Source organism: Urocitellus parryii, chromosome 9 (genome assembly GCF_045843805.1).
Source record: "Urocitellus parryii isolate mUroPar1 chromosome 9, mUroPar1.hap1, whole genome shotgun sequence".
Taxonomy (NCBI): Eukaryota; Metazoa; Chordata; class Mammalia; order Rodentia; family Sciuridae; genus Urocitellus; species Urocitellus parryii.
Window position 1 is genome coordinate 99810382 of NC_135539.1, and position 22288 is coordinate 99832669.

At 37.1% G+C, this 22288-nt stretch overlaps 1 pseudogene; it reads right to left on the minus strand.

The window, feature by feature from the left end:
* Positions 1 to 3373: 3373 nt before the first annotated feature.
* On the minus strand, positions 3374 to 18550 carry LOC144257013 (protein SET pseudogene; annotated as a pseudogene).
* Between the last annotated feature and the right edge of the window lie 3738 nt (positions 18551 to 22288).

A 22288-nucleotide genomic window follows, 5' to 3' on the forward strand; every position in this document is an offset into this window, starting at 1 on the left:
TTTCACTTAAGACTGCTGGGTGACCTTGGGTATTCATGAAACTACTCTGGACCTGAGTGTTTCTTATCAATAAAACAGGGGTAATGAGACCTGCCCCACCTGCCTTACAGATCAAAGTGGGGGTCATCAGGTAAGGTAATGTATGTTAAAGTGCTTTGAAAACTGGGAGGTACCATGACACAAGTTATTGTTATTCTTTATGTCTTCTAACCAGAAGCCAGGTCATTCTCCCCGTCTGAGTTTCTTGTGCCTTTAATTGTCTCCTCCCAAAGCTTAACTTCAAGTGGGAAGGGAGTTCATTCTGCTGTCATTGTTAAGCCGACAAAGGATAAAGCTTTTGCTTATTTTTCGGTCTTGTTTTATAAACAAATGAATAATATCAGGTTGGGGAAATATAGTGAAAATTATAGCAGAAACAACAACAAGAACAAGGAATCATTCAAAATGCTCACATAACACCTCACCATATTTCTTCATTACAGCCAGTTTTAAGTGCCTACTATATGTGCTTACCAATATCAGATGAGATGCAAAGGAAACTTTCAGGGGATCTATCTGTGTATATGTTCTTATGTCTATTTTTTGCAAAGAGGATTCATAGTTTTTGCCATATTCTCAAAGTAATCCATAATTTTTAAAAAGCCAACAACTTAGTTGGAGAACATGCCAAGTTATAGTTGTCAGACCAAATAACATTAAAAGTTATGATGGCCTTGGCTAAGAAGCCTGAATAGCTGTCTTGGAACTTTGCTTGTTTGGGTAGGTAATACTAATTTATTAAATATAGCAAATGATCACAGTAAAAAGTTGTAAATTTCTGCACTTTGCTAATTGGAAAATCTTTAGAAAACTTCAATAGTCCTAATCTTTAATTTAACTATTTAACCTAGTAATTATTCTTTAGTTTCAATATTTAGAAACATCTCTGAGTACAATGAAAAGCCCAAATGAAGTTATATAATTTTTGGAATCAAAAGAAAGAATGAGGGCTGGGTTGTAGTCCAGTGGTTGAGTGCTTGCCTTGCATGAATGAGGCCCTGGGTTCGATCCACAGCACCACATAAATAGATAGATAGATAGATAGATAGATAGATAAAAGTAAAGATATTTAAAAAGGAAAGAAAGAAAGAAAGAAAGAATGAGGGTAAAAATAACTTGAGAGGGATTTTTGACCTGCTGACCTTTCCCCCATTCTGCTAGTTTATTGTATAAGTAGATGTTCCTGCCCTTGGAGATTCTACATTCTCAACTATTTCCTTGGCAAACATATTTTTTGAGTCCCTATTCTGCAGATGTCTCCATATGAATACCTGCCCATGACCCGATGCCTTATTGCCTGACTGGGGAAACCTGAGGAGGAGGAACTACAGAAAGAGCTCAGGAGGACCTCTGAGCAGGGTTCAAATCCCACCATTAACACTTCATCCGGAGAGATATTTTGGGGGGCAAATCTCTTAATCCACCTTAACTTAGATCTTCTCTGAACACAAGATGAATTTGGTATTTTATTGAAAATGTTTTATCGTATTCTAGGTTTTCCAGTCAGGTTGCATGAACTAGATTTGAGACTATGTCATTTGCAGTTCTAGCATAAGAGTGTTTTGTGTCAAACAAATGGTACAAATCTTGTCATTTTAAAGGCAGAAGGGATAATTTGGGGGGCTATAGTAGTGAATTAAATCGACATAAAGTGGTGACTTCAGCTGAGTACTGAATATAAAGTAAAACTGGCACTAACCCAGGATAAGGAGGATGATTTCGTTTTTAAAGATGATTATTGTTTTTAGACCACGAGTTAAAGTGAGCCCTCCTAAGTTAGTGTTAATATAAGGGTGTTTGTTAGTGCAGCTCAAGTCAAATGATTACACATGCTAAATTAGCATTAATGAGAATATTCTTCCCCTTTCTTTTAAAATAATACATTAACATGAAAATACTCTCATTTGTAGGGTTATATATACATGTATGGACAATGAACCTACACAGAATTCTTTTAAGAACTCAGTGGGGCTATCATTTAATGAAAATAGTAAATTTGAATAGAAGTTTATGGATGACAAGTGCCTTTGGATAAATTATAAGATATTGATGGAAAGTTTCATTTATGTAGCAAGGCAAAGCATGACCTATGTTAAAGGGCCTAAACTCATTCATGTTTTGTAAATGAGAAGAAAAAAAGGTAATTAGAAATTCAATAATAGAGAAGTTCAATAACCTGCATGCAGGTCACTGATGAGTTAAAATTTTTTTGGTTTTCATGATGCTGTGCTCTCTGGCTCCTACCTTTCTGGTTATTCATCTTCCATCTCCATCACTGGCTACCTCTTTTTCTATTCCTTTTCTGTTCTCTGCCTTCTTTCTTTGATTTAATCTGTGCATTCCTCTGATCATGTTCTGGTTGCAACTCCATCAATGACTTCAAATCTTATCTCTAGAATTCACTGTTTTCCTTGGCTCTAGAGTTCCATTCTTAACAGCCTGCTGGACATTTCCACTTGGAAGTCCTTTTACCCCCACAAATTCAACATGTTAAAAAATAAAATTGAGAGCTCAGGTTGTAGCTCAGTGGTAGAGTGCTTGCCTAGCATCTGTGAGGCTCTGGGTTTGATCCTCAGCACCACATAAAAATAAATAAATAAAACAAAGGATTGTGTCCATCTATAACTAAAATTTTTTTTAATTGTTAAAAAACCCTCATTATCCATTTAGCCAAATAATTTCTTCTTCTTTTTTTAAAAAATATTTATTTTTAGTTGCAATTGGACATAATACCTTCATTTTATTTATTTTTATGTGGTGCTGAGGATCGAACCCAAGGCCCTCCCTGTACATGCTAGGTGAGCACTCTACCACTGAGCCACAACCCCAGCCCCCATTTCTTTTTGATTTATCTTAAATCTGTTAAAAACATCATCGACCTTTCACTAAAACAATAAAAACTCTTGGGTAGTGGGGGATATGCTCAAAATATGTTATTTGCATATATGAATACACTATGTTGAAATCCATTATTCTGCATCATTAAAATTTGCTAATAAAAACCAATTAAAACTCTTTTTTTTGTGTGTACACATTTAGTTTTATTGTAACAAAGCAACTTGTACACTTTTAACGTTTAAAACTGAGCATCATCTTTCCTTTCCAGTGAAAACAAAAAAGAAAATTTAAAAATAAACAAACAAAATTACAATAGAGAATGTCAATTCCAAATAAAATCCTACAGGTTCTGCTGATTCTCCCATTGAGTGGCAGGGCTCAAGTCATCATTAGGAGAGAATTTTATTTTAAAAGTGTCATCTTAAACTGCAAGGATGTCCGTTAAACATCACAATTAAACATGCCAAAGGAGAAACCATGTTGTCAAAATGCCCACTTAACCCACCCAAACATCTCAAACCCACCCTTTGCTGACCTTCTTTAACCCCATTTTTTTAAGTTTTTTTTTTCTTTTTTTAAACAAGAAAAAGTAGACAGATACATGTTGGTAAATGCTAACTGTCCATATTCACATAGAGACACAGTGTAATCTCTGAGCCCAATATACAGAGAAAGGAGGAAAAAAGCTAGAATTCTATGCACTACTACACAGGGGCCTAGCACCCTCCAGCTTCCAGCAGAGTGAAGGGAGCAGAAGGTTTTTCTTTTTTCCCACAGAGCACGGTGGTGTTGATTCCATACAGTTTTTTGTTTTGAGACAGGAAGGGATAAAAATGAATTTAGAACAGAAGGGTGTAGAGATTCTTTTCCCATTGTACTCTGCTCAAGGTATTTCCCCCCAAAATAAGTTGAGAAGCATGGTTTGAGAAAAGAGACCTCAAGAACAGGGCGACTGAGCACAAGGGGGTGGGGGGGAGGGGGGAAAAAAAAGACTGCAACTTGCTCCCAGGGACTGAATTAAAAAAAAAAAAAAGAAAGAAAGAAAGAAAGAAAAAAACAAAAAACAAAAGAAAGAAAGAAAAAGGTTGGAATCCATCAGTGTTCAATTAGTCGTCTTCTCCTTCATCCTCCTCTCCTTCCTCCCCTTCATCATCATCTTCATCTTCTTCACCTTCATCTTCATCCCCTTCTTCATCAATATCTTCCAATCCTTCTTCTTCTTCATCATCATCATCATCTTCCTCTCCTTCCCCTTCTTCATCATCCATATCAGGAACCAAATAGTACTGCAATGGATTCGGCCAAATATCATCTTTGATGACCTCTCCTAACTCATCTGCACCCGCAGCAGAATGGTCAGTAAACCAGGTAGAGAAGCTCTCTGGTTCTTCATGCTGCCTCTTCCTGCTGGCTTTGTTCTGCGTTTGACTTGAACGTTTCGTCAAATCCTTTCCAGATTTCCATTTGATTTCAGTGGACTTTGAAGACGGATCACCACTCTCGTTCAGATGAAATTCTTTGGAGAGAACTTTATTTTCGAAGTAAGGATTTTCATCAAAATAAAAATCTATTCTGTAACCTGATTTGATATCTTCAAATTCTGTCACTTCAACTCTGGTCAAATAACGCAGCGCCTCTTCATCTTCCTCCCCAAGCAGTGCGGACACTTGTGGGTGGTTGACAAATGTTGTTACCCCAAAATTTGGGATTTTGGCGATCAATTCTGACCTCTTCTGAAAAAATGGTTGGCGGAGTTTGTTATATTTCTGTTCTACTCTCAATATCTCCTCACTGGCTTGTTCATTAAGTCTGTCTATTTCATTTTGTACTTCATCAATATGTTCAATTGCTTCTTGTTGTTCTTTTTCTGAGGTCTCGTCGGCCCCGTCGTGGTTGGAGTTGAGCTCCTTTTTACTGACTTTGGCCGCCGGCGCCGACACGGTGCTGCTCCCCGGTCGGGGGGGGGGGGAGGGGGAGAGAAGGGAAGGCGAAGGGGGCGGGCAGGCGGCTTCCCCTCACGCCACACGCGCGGGCGCCCGCTCGGTCCGGCCGCCTCCTCGCGGCGCTCGCTCGCTCGCCCTCCCCCTCGCTCGCTCGCGCTCGCCCTCGCGGCCTGACGACGAGGGAGGGGCGGGGGCGGCGTGCCGGGCCCCGGCCGGGGCTCCTGCTTGCGGAGGGGAGGCGGCAGCGGATGGCTAGGCTCCCTTACTGACGCTCCGCGCTCCGGCTCGCTGCTCGCTCTCCCCGAGCCAAATTAAAACTCTTGATAATGAAAACTTAAGGTTGCTAAAGTCAGACATATTTGGTTCCCAGTAATGGTGACCTTGAGCAAATTACTTCATTTCTGTTTTCCTACTTTAAAAAGAGGATATGTGTATCTGTTTGTTTAGGAGAAACATCTTGGAGTCAGAAGAAGATAGGAAAAAGGCAGGTGAATTCTGAGCTGAGGGGAAGTAAGTTAAGAGTTCCCATCTGATGGTCTTTGTTTCACTGACAAGTGAAGAGTGGTAAAAATTCACTCAGCTGCTCTGAAGTCTGTAAAGAGTCAGTTAGGGAGAGCCAGGAGGAAAGGCTTAATGAGGTTAAAAAGCAGATCGGTGTGGATAGGGAAGAACAGATGAATGTCTAAGAGTGTGAAATCCCAAGTTTAACAAAGAGTTCCTGGTGATGAGGGTGGAGTCCTAAAAGAGGGTGGCAGCAGTCAAATGGAGGTGAAGGTCATTGGAACCCAGGAAATGGAGGACAGGTCATTGGGTGAGTCATCCATGGGGACAATGGAATTTACTAGAATAATGGAAAAATTAGAAGATAAATAAAATAAAAATATTTTTAAATATTTGCAGTTGGTGCCTGTTTTGTTTTTTTGTTTTTTTAATTGCCTATGTCAGTCAAACTGGAAGATTTTTCTACCCTTACCATAGAACCTTATTTTTGGTCTCTGTACATTTATCTGTTCAGGTTGTCTCTGGGGCTGACGCTGTCCCCCTGGATATTTCTTTCCGTATTCATGCTGGGCTTTATTTATTCATTTCTGCCATTTGTGACATCTATTTGGTTTTACAATCATCTCTCGGTGCATCTGATCTCTTCAGTTTTTGAATGCAAGTACATTTTGTTAGCCCTTAGCACACTTCTTGTATGTATCATGTAAATGTCTTTATATTATACATTGTCATAGTCATTATTAATGTTTACTACAGACAACTTGAAATCACATACACAAATAAAAGAAAAACAACCAGGAATTCTATCATCTAGAGGTAAGACTACTAACATATTAGTATATAAATTTCCATTTAAAGCTCCAAATTGTCATACAATTTGCTCATGGTCTTATTACCTCAATCCCTGGCCACACACCAGAATCACCTGGGGGTCTTGTATGCCTGGACCTCACCCTCCAAGATTTTGATTTAATTTGTCTTTGATGGAGTCTGCATATTTCTCTTTGAATGTGTTTAACAATAATATTGAACATCCAGTGAGTGTTACTGTACCTTTGAACTTGCACATTATGAGAATTGTGATAGGACACTGATACTCTTATTTGAACCCCCACTAAATTTTAGTTGAGGCCAGGGAGGTAAGTAAATTTTCCAAAACAATACATGTTAAGTGGCAAAACCAGGACACCAAATCCTACCCTTAAGTACATGAAGTAGATTGATTTTTCCTTAACGTAAAAACACAAATTATACATATTTCAAAATAACAATAATGCTTTTCTTAAAATTAATGTAAATTCTATTTGCTTTCCAAGTATTTAGAACACTTTAGTCTCTTCCTTGTCAGTCAGTTTTATCCCAAGGTAGAATTTAGCATGGAACATGTCAAGAAAATGTTTTTTTTTTTTTTTTATTGGTTGCTCAAAACATTAAAATGATCTTGAAATTTTTTTAACACAATATTTTATTAGATGTTTAAACTTATACTGAATGTTGGTTTTATGGTCTCATGAAAAGAAACCTTGTATTTGTTTCTGAGAAAAATTTATATAAATCCTATGCTTGGGGTCAAAGGTTTTGCTTTGACTACTCAGAGACTAAAGCTTGCCTTGTGTTGTGTTGATGGGAACTCCTAACCGTACCTTTCATAACTTGTTTTTCCTAAGGTTCCAGAAGGCTGTCAGCATAACTAACCTGCAACATCAGTTCTATGTCTAGAAATCAACATCCAAAGATGCAACATAATCAATTTGAGAATCCACAGCAGATTATAACTTAGGCATTATTTCCTTCTTTTAAGTGTATTTCCTTCTTATGTTTTCTCTCATATATGGAAGCTAAAGAGGAAAAAGGAAAACAAAGGTGTGGGTGGATCTCCTAAAAATCAAAGGGACATCAGTAAAGGAAAAGGACCAAGGGATTGGAGATAGAAAGAGGGGGGGGGGAATACTGGGAAGTGATATTGGCCAAATTATATTGCTATGTTGTGTGAGTATTCAAATATGTATCAACAAATCCCACCTATAATGCACTTTGGCTAAATTATATTGCTATGTTTTGTGTACATTTGAATATGTAGCAACAAATACCATCTATAAAGCACCAATAAAAAATGAGGAAATAAAAAAAAGAAGGAATGAAAGGAAAAAGAAAGTAATCCCTCTTTAGAAATTCATTATCTTCATACTCAGTATACACACCACCATGGATTTGTAATCATGTACCTCAATGATCCTATTATAAATTGTAAAAAAATAGATTCTCCTAGATTGTTAATGAACTCTTCTGTATCTGACAAAGGAACAAAAGGAGAAAAATGGGAAAGCAAAAAGGAAGCAAAGCTCTCAGAGATCTAGGCAATTCATGTCAATTGCCAGTGGCTTATCACTTTTAATTTAAATTTCAGTGGAAAGAATTTGTCCAATTAAGAATATGGCAAAAATAGCTAGTTATCCCTCAGTACCCATTTTCCATATTTCTTTTCACTAATGGGACCCAAAGTATTAGCTGAACCCAAGTATTAGCTGGATATTCAGAATGAAGTCCACATTCCTATTGTTCCTTGCCTTTAGATGTGATTTTGTAAAATGGAAGCTACTCCTGTTAGTTTTGCAGCTCCATTTGTGTGTTACATCAATTTCCATCCTTTCACTTTCCACATATGACAGGAAAAAATGTAATACTTATCTTTCTGAGTTTGGCTCATTTCACTTAACATGATATTTTCCAGTTTCATTCATTTTCCTGAAAATGCTACATTTTGTTATTATTTATGGCTGACTAATGCTCCGTTGTGTATATATGCATTTTTTTAATCCATTTATCTTCTGAAAGGTACCTTTGTCGATTCCATAGCTTGGCTTTTTCGAATAATACCACTATAAACATTGGTGTGGAAGTATCTGTTTTGTATGCTGATTTTATTTCTTTTGGATATATACCTGGGAGTGGTATAGCTGGATTATATGTATACATTAATCTGAATTGTCACACTGATTTGATTAAAAGATGCCTAAGATTAACAGGCTTGTGGGTGTGTCGATGAGAGTTTCTAGGAATGATGGGCATGTGGGACAGCAGACTGAGGGGGAGACCCACCTTAGTGTGGACAGCACAGTCAAATAGGTTGAGGGCCTGGATGGAACAAGCAGTTGGACAGAACAAAGAAGCAGTGCAAATGCAAGCTTAATTCTTCTATTGCTGATACAGTCGCCTGAGGACATTAGACTCTGGCTCCTTCTTTCTTCCAAAGTGGACTCCAACTAGTGATGCTTCAGGAAGTTTCCCAGCCTTTAGTCCTGGGTTGGGGCTGCATAATTGATCCCTCTTGTACAGAAGCGCCAGCTTTTTACTAAGCAGCTTCTAATTCCTCCATTTCTCCAGCCTGCAGACAGCCATGGTGGGACTATCCAATTTTGGTTATGTAAACCAATCTAATAAATCCCCCTTTTATAATAATATCTATATCTATATCTCTATATATCTGTTCCCCTAGAGACCTTGACTAGTAAGGTAGTTCTATTTTTAGATTTTTGAGAAATATACTCAGAATAAAGTCCACATTCCTATTGTTATAGGAAATGTAAAGTCCACATTCACTATTTAAGTTATAGTGACTGTACTAATTTACATTCCCACCAAGAATATATAGGGTTCCACTTTCTCTACAATCTTGCCAGCATTTGTTACTTTTTGTTTTTTTGATAATAGCCATCCTCAGTGTGGTGAGTTGGAATCTCAATGCAGTTTTGATTTGCATTTCCATGATGGCTAAAGGATGTTGAGCATTTTTTGTTCATTTATTTATTGGCTGTTTGTACTTCTTTTGAAAAGTATCTATTCAGATCATTTGCCCATTTACTAACTGGATTATTCATTTTTTTGGTTGTTAAACTTTTTGAATTCTTTATATATTCTGATACTAATCCTCTATCAGATGAACAGTTGGCAGAGACTTTCCCCAATTTTGTAGACTGTTTCATTACTTTGTTGATTATGTCTTTGGCTGTGTGATAGGTTTTTTTTTTTAACATCAAATTAAAAAAAATGATGTCACCCAATTTGTCAATTCTTGCTTTTGTTTTTGTTTCCTGAGCTATTGGAATTCTATTCAGGAAATCATTACCTGTGCTAATATCTTTTTTTTAATTTTTAATTTTTTTATTTTAATTTTTATTGTTGGTTGTTCAAAACATTACATAGTTCTTGATATATCATATTTCACATTTTGATTCAAGTGGGTTATGAACTCCCATTTTTACCCTGTATACAGATTGCAGAATCACATCAGTTACACATCCACTGATTTACATATTGCCATACTAGTGTCTGTTGTATTCTGTTGCCTTTCCTATCCTCTACTCTCCCCCCTCCCTTCCCCTCCTCTCTTCTCTCTCTACCCCCACTACTGTAATTCATTTCTCCCTCTTGTTTTTTTCCCCTTTCCCCTCACTTCCTCTTGTATGTAATTTTATATAACCCTGAGGGTCTCCTTCCATTTCCATGCAATTTCCCTTCTCTCTCTCTTTCCCTCCCACCTCTCATCCCTGTTTAATGTTAATCTTCTTCTCATGCTCTTCCTCCCTACTCTGTTCTTAGTTACTCTCCTTATATCAAAGAAGACATTTGGCATTTGTTTTTTAGGGATTGGCTAGCTTCACTTAGCATAATCTGCTCTAATGCCATCCATTTCCCTCCAAATTCTATGATTTTGTCATTTTTTTTAATGCAGAGTAATACTCCATTGTGTATAAATGCCACATTTTTTTTTATCCATTTGCCTATTGAAGAGCATCTAGGTTGGTTCCACAGTCTTGCTATTGTGAATTGTGCTTCTATGAACATCGATGTAGCAGTGTCCCTGTAGTATGCTCTTTTTAGGTCTTTAGGGAATAGACCGAGAAGGGGAATAGCTGGGTCAAATGGTGGTTCCATTCCCAGCTTTCCAAGAAATCTCCATACTGCTTTCCAAATTGGCTGCACCAATTTGCAGTCCCACCAGCAATGTACAAGTGTACCCTTTTCCCCACATCCTTGCCAGTGCTTGTGGTTATTTGACTTCCTAATGGCTGCCAATCTTACTGGAGTGAGATGGTATCTTAGGGTGGTTTTGATTTGCATTTCTGTGACTGCTAGAGATGGTGAGCATTTTTTCATGTAGTTTTTGATTGATTGTATGTCCTCCTCTGAGAAGTGTCTGTTCAGGTCCTTGGCCCATTTGTTGATTGGGTTATTTGTTATCTTGTTGTCTAATTTTTTGAGTTCTTTGTATACTCTGGATATTAGGGCTCTATCTGAAGTGTGAGGAGTAAAGATTTGTTCCCAGGATGTTGGCTCCCTATTTACCTCTCTTATTGTTTCTTTTGCTGAGAAAAAACTTTTTAGTTTGAGTAAGTCCCATTTGTTGATTCTAGTTATTAACTCTTTTGCTATAGGTGTCCTATTGAGGAATTTGGAGCCTGACCCCACAGTATGTAGATCGTAGCCAACTTTCTCTTCTATCAGACGCCGTGTCTCTGATTTGATATCAAGCTCCTTGATCCATTTTGAGTTAACTTTTGTGCATGGCGAGAGAAAGGGATTCAGTTTCATTTTGTTGCATATGGATTTCCAGTTTTCCCAGCACCATTTGTTGAAGATGCTATCCTTCCTCCATTGCACGCTTTTAGCCCCTTTATCAAATATAAGATAGTTGTAATTTTGTGGATTGGTTTCTGTGTCCTCTGTTCTGTATCATTGGTCCACCCACCTGTTTTGGTACCAGTACCATGCTGTTTTTGTTACTATTGCTCTTTAGTATAGTTTGAAGTCTGGTATCGCTATACCGCCTGATTCACACTTCCTGCTTAGAGTTGTTTTTGATATTCTGGGTCTTTTATTTTTCCATATGAACTTCATGATTGCTTTATCTATTTCTACAAGAAATGCCGTTGGGATTTTGATTGGCATTGCATTAAACCTATAGAGAACTTTTGGTAATTTTGATGATGTTAGTTCTGCCTATCCATGAACAGGGTATATTTTTCCATCTTCTAAGATCTTCTTCTATTTCTCTCTTTAGGGTTCTGTAGTTTTCATTGTATAAGTCTTTCACCTCTTTTGTTAGGTTGATTCCCAAGTATTTTATTTTTTTTTTTGAGGATATTGTGAATGGAGTGGTTGTCCTCATTTCCATTTCAGAGGATTTGTCGCTGATATATAGGAATGCCTTTGATTTATGCGTGTTGATTTTATATCCTGCCACTTTGCTGAATTCATTTATTAGCTCTAATAGTTTCTTTGTAGACCCTTTTGGGTCATGTCATCTGCAAATAGTGATAATTTAAGTTCTGCTTTTCCTATTTTTATGCCTTTAATTTCTTTCATCTGTCTAATTGCTCTGGCCAGTGTTTCCAGAACTATGTTGAACAGAAGTGGTGAGAGAGGGCATCCCTGTCTTGTTCCAGATTTTAGAGGGAATGCCTTCGATTTTTCTCCATTCAGAATGATGCTAGCCTGAGGCTTAGCATAGATAGCTTTTACAATATTGAGGTATGTTCCTGTTATCCCTAGTTTTTCTAGAGTTTGGAACATAAAGGGATGCTGTACTTTGTCGAATGCTTTTTCTGCATCTATCGAGATGATCATATGGTTCTTATCTTTAAGTCTATTGATGTGGTGAATAACATTTATTGATTTCCGTATATTGAACCAGCCTTTCATCCCAGGGATGAATCCTACTTGATCATGGTGCACAATTTTTTTGATATGTTTTTGTATCCGATTCGCCAGAATTTTATTGAGGATTTTTGCATCTAGATTCATTAGAGATATTGGTCTGTAATTTTCTTTCTTTGAAGTATCTTTGTCTGGTTTAGGAATCAGGGTGATGTTGGCCTCGTAGAATGAATTTGGAAGTTCTCCCTCTTTTCTATTTCTTGGAATAGCTTGAAAAGTATTGGTATTAGTTCTTCTTTAAAGGTTTTATAAAACTCTGCTGTATACCCATCTGGTCCTGGGATTTTCTTAGTTGGTAGTCTTTTGATGGCTTCTTCTATTTCCTCAATTGATATTGGTCTGTTTAGGTTGTCTATATCCTCCTGACTCAATCCGGGTAGATCATATGGCTTAAGAAATTTATCAATGCCTTCACTATCTTCTATTTTATTGGAGTATAAGGATTCAAAATAATTTCTAATTATCTTCTGTATTTCTGAAGTGTCTGTTGTGATATTGCCTTTTTCATCCTGTATGCTAGTAATTTGAGTTCTCTCTCTTCTTCTCTTCATTAGCATGGCTAAGGGTCTGTCGATCTTATTTATTTTTTCAAAGAACCAACTTTTAGTTTTGTCAATTTTTTCAATTGTTTCTTTTGTTTCGATTTCATTAATTTCAGCTCTGATTTTAATTATTTCTTGCTGTCTACTTCTTTTGCTGTTGTTTTGCTCTTCTTTTTCTAGGATTTTCAGATGAAGTGTGAGATCATTTATTTGTTGGCTTTTCCTTTTTTTAAGGAATGAACTCCAGGCAATGAATTTTCCTCTTAGAACTGCTTTCATTGTGTCCCATAGATTCCGATATGTTGTGTCTGTGTTTTCATTTATCTCTAAGAATTTTTTAATTTCCTCCTTGATGTCTTCTATAACCCATTGATCATTCAGTAACCTATTGTTCATTCTCCAAGTGATGCATGATTTTTCCTTCCTTCTTTTATCGTTGATTTCCAGTTTCATTCCATTGTGATCAGATAAGATGCATGGTATTATCTCTACTCCTTTATAATGTCTAAGAGTTGCCCTGTGACATAATATATGATCTATTTTTGAGAAGGATCCATGTGCTGCTGAGAAAAAAGTTGATGTTCTTGATGTTGGGTGGCATATTCTATATTTGTCAATTAAGTCTAGGTTATTAATTGTATTATTGAGTTCTATAATTTCTTTATTCAACTTTTGTTTGGAAGATCTGTCCAGTGGTGAGAGAGGTGTGTTGAAGTCTCCCATGATTATTGTATGGTGGTCTATTAGATTCTTGAACTTGAGAAGAGTTTGTTTGATGAACATAGCTGCACCATTGTTTGGAGCATATATATTTATGATTGTTATGTCTTGTTGGTGTATGGTTTCCTTGAGCAGTATATAGTGTCTCTCTTTATCCCTTTTGATTAACTTTGGCATAAAATCTATTTTATTTGATATGAGTATGGACACTTCTGCTTGTTTCCGAAGTCCATATGAGTGATATGATTTTTCCCAACCTTTCACCTTTAGTCAATGTATGTCTTTTCTTATCAAATGCGTCTCCTGTAGGCAGCATATTGTTGGATCTTTTTTTTTTTGATCCATTCTACTAGCCTGTGTCTCTTAATTGGTGAGTTTAAGCCATTAACATTTAGGGTTATTATTGAGATATGGATTGTTCTTCCAGCCATATTTGTTTATTTATGTTGCTTAACATGGTTTGTTTTTCCTCTTTGATTATTTTTTTCCCTTTACTGTACTACCTCTCACTGTTGGTTTTCATTGTTATTTTCCATTTCCTCTTCCTGTAATGTTTTGCTGAGGATGTTTTGAAGAGATGGTTTTCTAGCTGCAAGTTCTTTTAGCTTTTGTTTATCTTGGAAGGCTTTAATTTCATCTTCCATCCTGAAGCTTAATTTCGCTGGATACACAATTCTTGGTTGGGACCCATTTTCTTTCAGCGTTTGAAATATGTTGTTCCAGGATCTTCTAGCTTTCAGAGTCTGTGTTGAAAGATCAGGTGTTATCCTGATTGGTTTACCCCTAAATGTAATCTGCTTCCTTTCTCTTGTAGCTTTTAAAATTCTCTCCTTATTCTGTGTGTTGGGCATCTTCATTATAATGTGTCTAGGTGTGGATCTCTTATGATTTTGCACATTCAGTGTCCTGTAGGCTTCTAGGATTTGGGATTCTGTCTCATTCTTCAAGTCTGGGAAGTTTTCTTGTATTATTTCATTGAATAGTTGCTCATTCCTTTGGTTTGGACCTCTATACCTTCATGTATCCCAATGACTCTTAAGTTTGGTCTCTTTATGTTATCCCATATTTCTTGGATGTTCTGCTCATGGTTTTAGAGTCTCGCTGAGCTATCTATGTTCTTTTCAAGTTGAAATACTTTGTCTTCATTGTCTGATGTTCTATCTTCTAAGTGTTCTACTCTGCTGGTAGTATTCTCATTTGAGTTTTTAAGTTGGTTTGTTGCTTCCTGCATTTCTAGGATTTCTGTTTGTTTGTTTTTTATAACCTCTATCTCCCTGTATAGTTGATCTTTTGCTTCTTGGATTTGTTTATGTAATTCATTGTTGAAGTGATCTTTCATTGTCTCATTTTGCTGTCTAATGTCTTCCTTGAGACTCCAGATCATCTGAAGCATGTAAATCCTGAATTCTTTATCTGACATTCCATCTGCTGCAGCTGTTACCTCTTCTAGAGTTGAGTTGACCTGCATTGCTTGTGGACCTTTCTTTCCTTGTCTTTTCATACTGAACACGTTTCTTTCTGCTTGGTGAAACTGTTGTGTTATTGAATTTCCCCCTATATATTTATATTGCTCTTGAATAGTTGCAAAGTCTCCCTTGCAGGGGCGGGTGGCGGCTGTGCTCCTCCTCCAATTGGGGTGATCTGTCTATCATGCTGTTGGGCCACTGGGCCCCTTCTCCAGTTCGAGTGGTCTGCCTACCTTGCGGGCAACAGATGGGCCCTTCCTCCAATAGGGGTGATCTGTCTACCACACTGGCGGGCCGCTGGGCCTATTCTCCAGGTTGCAGGTCTGCCTCCCTTGCAGGCACGGGAGGTGGCTCTGCCCCTCCTCCAATTGGGGTGATGTGTCTACCACGCCGGCGGGCTGCTGGGCCTGTTCCTGTGCTAATATCTTGAAATAGTGTTTTCTTCTTGTAGTTGCAATATTGCAGGACTTACATTAAGGTCTTTGTCCAGCACCATTATGTTGAAGAGGCTGACTGTTCTTCAATTCATGTTTTTGTCACCTTTTGTTCAGAATCAGTTTACTGATTTCTTACAGTGAGTTGGGAAAGGTTCTTACCCATTCTATTTTATAAAATATTTTAAGGAGCAATGGTGTCAATTCTTTAAAAGTTTGCTAAAATTCAGTAGTGAATTCATTCAATTCTGGTCTTTTCTCTGTTGGGAAACTTCTTTATTACTGCTCAATTTTATTGCTTGTTATTGATCTATTTAAGTTTTTTTAATAGCCTCTTGGTTCAATTTTGGTACATCATATGTTTCCAGAAATTTTTCAGTCTCTCCTAGATTTTTGTAATTAACTGGAAAATAACTTTTCAAAATATTCCCTAATGATCTTTTGAATTTTAGTGGTTTCTGTTGTAATGTCCCCCTTTTCAGTTCTAATTTTATTTAACAGATTTCTTTCTTTTGGTTAGTTAAGCAGAAGTTTTGTCAATATTGTTTACCTTTTCAAAGAACCAAACTTCAGTTTCATTGATCCTTTGAATTGTTCTTTTAGTTTCTATCTCACTTGGTTTTGCTATGATAGTTATTATTTTTTCTTTCTGCTGATTTTGGAGTTGGTTTGTTCTTATTTTTCTAAGATATTGTGATCCATCATTAGGTTGAGATTTATTTTTTCTTTTAAATGTAGGTCTTCATTGCTATAAATGGTCCCTCTTAGTATTGCTTTTACTGTATCCCACAAGTTATGGCATGTTGTGTTTCCATTTTCACTTGATTCAATGAATTTTTAAATTTTCCTGACTTCTTCAATGACCCACTATTTGTTCAATAATGTATTATTCAATCTTCATGCATTTGTTTAATTTCTGCTATTTCCAACTTGACTCTAAAGTGTAATCTCACTATAGCTTCTTTGGTTGTGATTCATGGGTTCGGGCACCAAGTGTAACAGTAGAATCAAAAAGACCTATTTTCTCTGCAAGTCTTGTAAGAGTGGGCACACTTTGGTGGGTGTGGTAGAATATAGCAGAATATGTGATTACTCTTTATGGGAGTGGTACCTCCTATCAAAGATTGGGGATTTCCACAGGCACTGTTAATAATATCACTTGAAAATGATTCTAATGCCGATTGCTCCAGTTGTGTTGAAGGATTGTCCTTGGATCTTCAGGAGGAGTACAGGGGCCAGAATCATAACTCCCACTCTGTGCTTAATTTCAGTCCTTTTGAACCCTAGCTCCCTCAGTTTCAGTCTTATCAGTGCTCTGTGACCTGACCAGGTGTGGCTGTGATTGTTGTAGAAGACCTGCATTGATGTGACATCAGCAAATATTGTGATTTTTCTCTTTGCCTCTACTATAGGTGTTTCTGCCAAAAAGTGGAAGATTTTAGCCTCTCCCTCACTGTGCCTCTCTGAGGACAGGTTGAGAGATGGGATTTTATATTCCCCTTTTTCTTTAACTAGAAGAGCCCACAAGGGTTCAAGTGGACTACGTTGTGACCAGAGCTGGGCTTAATGCCTCTCAGCTGTGCTGGGAGTATAGTTCAGATCACCTGTCCAGTATTTAAGAACAAGTCCTGATCTAAATCTTTAGCACTGAATGGGAGGAAAAAAGACAAAATTAAAAATTAAAAAGAACAAAGAGGAAATATATATATATGCAAGAGTGGGCACACTTTGGTTTGTTAGGTAGATGTGGTGGAATGTAGCAGAATATGTGATTACTCTTTATGGGAGTGGTGCCTCCTATCAAGGATTGGGGATTTCCACAGGCACTGTTAATAATATCACTTGAAAATGATTCTAATGCCAATTGCTCCATATATATACACACACACACACACACACACACAGAGGCATACATATGTATGTGTATATATATATATATGAAAATAAATTAAGAAAGAAGAAAAAACAAATTAAAATATTAAAAATGTAAAATAAAATAAAATAATAGAATTAAATAATAGAATTAAAAATACTAAAGGTAGAATAGAAGAAGAAAAAAAAAACTGAGCCAAAAATTCTTCCTAGCTGAGGTGCTGTAAATGCAAAGGAAAGTGGATGACCTCCGGCTATGCAGGTTTTATCTTTTTGGGTCTTCAAGGTAGAATCCGCCAGGTCTGCAGAGGGCAGTAGGTCAGCGCTGCAACTGGTCAAAATGCCTCTGAACCCTCACCAAATGAGGTAGGGCAGAATAATACATCCTGTGCCAGGCGTTTCTCCAAGGTGGGGTTTAAGGCAGAAGGCTGGCCTTGCCAGGGGTATATTTTTCTCCAGAGGTTTTTAGTCTACGCTCCCGGGGGCGTGGCAAACGCTGGAGCTGCGTCACCTTCTGGCTGACCAAGTCTGTGAGCAAGGCCAGGGGTCCAGGTCTATAGTGGCCAATTCAGCAAGAAGACCAGTGAGTCCTCCTTGCCCATTGATTTGGCAAAATGCCAAAGCCTCAGCGGCTGCCTCTGAGAGCAGGGCGGAGCACTCGAACCAGCGAATTCTGTGCTGGAGCCGTGGTTGTGGGAACCCATCGATCGACTGCCCTGCAGTCTGCACCTTGGAACCTGGCCCTATCACAAAACCACAGGCCACTGCGGTCGCTCCAAGTCACAGAGGGCAGGTTCCCTCCACTGCTGATTCCCTGTGGCATCCCGTGCTCCCCACAGCATAGAACTCTCAGGGGGCTTTTGTCAGCCTGCCAAGTCATTGCAGTGTTAACTGTGGGCCATGATTAGGTCAGATTCTCGTCTGGATGCAGGAGCAGTATATTTTCTGCAGGAGCAGAGACCCTTCTCCCTCCCTCCACCCCTCTTTGGTACTGGGGATTGAACTCAGGGGCACTCAACCACTGAGCCACATCCCCAGCCCTATTTTGTATTTTATTTACAACAGGGTCTCACTGAGTTGCTAAGTGCCTCACCTTTGCTGAGGCTGGCTTTGAACCCGTGATCCTCCTGCCTCAGCCTCCTGAGCTGCTGGGATTACCGGCTTGGCCACAGAATAGGACCTTTCTCAAGATGGCTCCTGGCTATAACACTCAGAATTTGCTAAGAGATGTAAAGAACTTCTGAAAAGCTAGCTTGTTGTACAGGCTTCAGTTCACTTATTTCTAAAAGCCGTTGGTCTGCAGGGTGTAGGGACCTAGGTGCTGGGGTATTCAACATCTTTTGCTTTCTTATTCTCCCTGGTCTCTGACCTGCACTAGATTTAAGGTTTTGTTTTTTTTTTTCCAGCTGTCAACTTCCGGTGCTCACCCCTGCTGCTCACCTACCTCCACAGGCAATTACCTGTTGCTTTGGTTCCATCTCGTGGAGGAACAGACTAGTGCTGGGGATCTCTATTCTGCCATCTTGCCACCTGGTCCATCAACATTTTTCATGGTGTCTTTTGATGGGAAAAAGTTTTATTTATTTGCTTATTTTCGTGATACTGGGAGGGAACATAGAGCCTGGGACATACTAGGCAAGCGCTCTACCATTGAGCTGCACACCAGGCTCTTTTTATTTTGACAAAGTGTCTCCCTAAATTTCTCAGGCTGTTCTCCAATTTGGAATCCTTCTACCTCAGCCTGCCCAGTTGCTGAGATTACAGGTGTACACTAGCATGCCCAGCTTCTTAATTTTAATTTTATCCAACTTATTAGTTTTTCCTCTTTTGTACAGTTGGTGTTTATTGTACTTTATAGCTTTTTTTTCCTATCCCAAGATCACAAAGACATACCTATAGTATTTTCAGGTTTGTTCACCATTCACATTTAGATATACAATTCACGTAGAATTAATATACCAACAGTATGTGAAGTGGGAGACAAGTTGCATTTATTTTTTTTTTTTAAATAAGGCTTGCCAATATTCCTAGCACCCTTTATTGAAAAGGCACTCTACTGTTCTGAAATATCACCTTTGCCATATATAATGTCTGTATGTTGGTCTGCTTCATTACTCTTCTATTCCATTGATATCTTTATTTATCTTTGTACTGTCATAGTTACCACCACCTTATAAGTCTTTATATGAATTATTTTTTTTCTCTTAGAGCTTCAATATGATACTCCTTTATCTTTGACTTTTGTTGTGTTTGTTGAAATATCAGCTGTTCTACTTGTTTGAAGATAAGTTTTTTCTCCTGCTTCTTTTTCTTAAACCCTCAGTAATTCCTTTTGAGATAATCTCATTGCCTTTGGTCCTCAGCAGACTTACTATGATGTAAAACAACAGTGTACTTCAGTATGCATGGTATGTATACATGGTATGATTACATTGTTTGCATAGCATGCATTTTTTTTCCCTGCTTGGGGTTCAAAGTTTTGAATTAGGCATTTGTTCTTTTTCATTGATCATTATCTCTTCAAATATTGCTTCTTTTCCAGTCTTCCTTCCTCTCCTTTTAAGATTAGTCCTACATTAAACCTTCTCACTGAATCCCATATATCACTTATCCTTTCATCTATTTTGCATATCTTATTGTTTCATGCTTTATTCTGAATATTTTCTTTTTACTTCCCTTCCAGCTAATTATTTTTTACCCAATGTATCTAAACAGCTGTTATATCCAGTCATCAAATTTTAATTTTTTGATTATTTTACTGTCTAGCTCTAACATTTCCATTTGTTTTATACATATGTGAGTACATATTTTTCTCAGTTCTCTGCTGATTTTTTTATCTGTGATCTCCTTGAGCATTGTAAGCATAGTTATTTAAAGTCTGTATCTAAAAAGTTATTGATCTATTCATATTGTCTGTTTTTTTCCTGCTTGTTATTATGTCATATGGTCTCACTGTTTTTTTCTGCTTAATCTTGATTGTGCACTTCATATTGCGTGACAAAATTCTTTGTAAAAGTAATTTGAGGCTAGGTTGAGATCATCTTCATACAGGGATGATATCATTTGGCATCTTTCAGGCATCTAGGGGACATGAGCAATGCAGTATCATCTCAATTCAATTTAAGGATTTATAGTTAAACTGCTGCTCTGTAAGGATATAGTGACTTCAGACTCACCCTTAGTCCTAATGCAGCCTGTCAAATGCACTTGATGTTCATTAGGATCCCATGTTGACAAACCCTCGCTCGAAATCTTGTCTCCTTAAAACTGCAAGGTTATGGTGTATGTTCCTTTTAATGTACTATTGAATGTGGTTTGCTAGTATTTTGTTAAGGATTTTTATATCTATGTTCATCGGGGATATTAGCCTTTAGTTTTTTTTTTTTTTCTGATAGTGTTTAGCTTTGGTATCAGGGTTGTGCTAGCTTCATAAAGTCAGTTTGAAAGAATTTCCTCTTCTTTAATTTTTTTAAAAGAAGAGATTAAGATGAATTGTTAATTCTTTAAATATTTGCTATAACTCACCAAACTGGTGCTCGACTTTTCTTTGTTGGGAAGTTTTTTGATTCTGATTCACTAATTTTGAGTCTATTTATATTTTTTGTCTCTTCATGAGTCAGTCTTGTTAGGTTTATGTTTCTATTTCTTCTAAATTATCCAATTTTGGTGGTTTTTATTGCTTAAACAATCTCTAACCATCCTTTTTTGTTTTTTATGACATCAGTTTTAATAATGACTTATTTCAGCTTTTTAATTTTTCTTAGCCCAGCTAAAGATTGATTCAATTTGAATCATCTTTTCAAAAAACAACTCAGTGTTGCTGATTTTTTTCTGCTATGTTCTATTCTCTATTTCATTTAGTTCTGCTATCATCTTTATTATTTCTTTCCTTCTGCTTATTTTGGGCTTAGTTGGTTCTTTCTCTAGTTCCTTGAGGTATAAAGTCCATTTCTTATTTAACATCTTTGTGAATGTAGGTGTCCATTGCTATAAACTTCCTTCTTAGTTCTGCTTTCATTGCATCTCATAAGTTTTGGTATATTTTGTTTTTGTTTGTTTAAAAACATTTTCCAGTTTCCTTTAGATTATTTTTTTTTGAGCCACTGTTTAGTCAGGAGCGTGTTGTTTAATTTCTACAAATTTGTGAAATTTGCAGCTTTTCTTATATTTGTTCTGTATGTATGTGTGAGGTCCATTTTGTTTGGTAGTGTTCTTCAAGTCTGCTGTTTCCTTATTGTTTTTATGTCTGAATGTTCTATCTATTTTAGACGGTGGCATTTTGAAGTCTCCTACTGTTATTGTATTGATGTCTATTTCTTCCTTCAGTTCTACCATTGTTTGCTTTATGTGTTTAGGTACTGTAAAGTTGGTTGCATTGGGTGTGTATATATTTATAGGTGTTATATCTTCCTGGTCAGTTGACCTTTTTATTATTATGTCAAAATTGTCACAAGAGGCACAGAAGACACTGTATAATCTTAAGAATTCCTTCCTGCTAGATCTTCCTGGTTAATTGACCATTTTTTTAAATCTTGTGTCTTTTTTTGAGAGAGGTGGCTAGAGGCAGAGTTTTGAATGCCTGTTTAGTTTCCCTATTAGCATTTCTTTATTTGGTTTTCTATTTTCTTTTTTTTTGAGTCAATATTGGTTAATATTAAAAACTAAGTTTCCATATTAATTATAATAAAATCATGCAAAGTCTACTCTTATAATTTAAAAATTTTTAGTGATTTAGTTACCAGCCCCTTTGTTCTCTCATTGTTTATTATGTCATCCCCTTTTTTTTCTGTTGTATTTAGTTAAGGTTATTTTATTAAGAGTTTTCAGAGAATAAGCTTCTGGTCTTGCTGTTCAACTCCCTTTTCTTCTTCCTTCCTAATCCATGTTTTGTCCATGTGAAGCTTAGCATGCCCACTAGGCATTCGAGTAGAGATTTTTACATAGGCAGTTAAACATACAACTTACTTTGAAGCTTACAGGAGAGAATAAGACTGGTGATATAAATTGTGAGACTAATCAGCAGAGAAATCATACATAAAAAAACTATGGGACTAGATGAAATCACCCAGACAAAAGCACAGATCAGTGCTTCTGAAACTATCTGTGGGGAAGGATGAATTTTATTTTATATTCCAAACTATTGCAGCCAATACTTTGTAAAATGTGATATCATAAATTACTCTTAAAACACAATATAAAATCTTAGTAAAATAAAG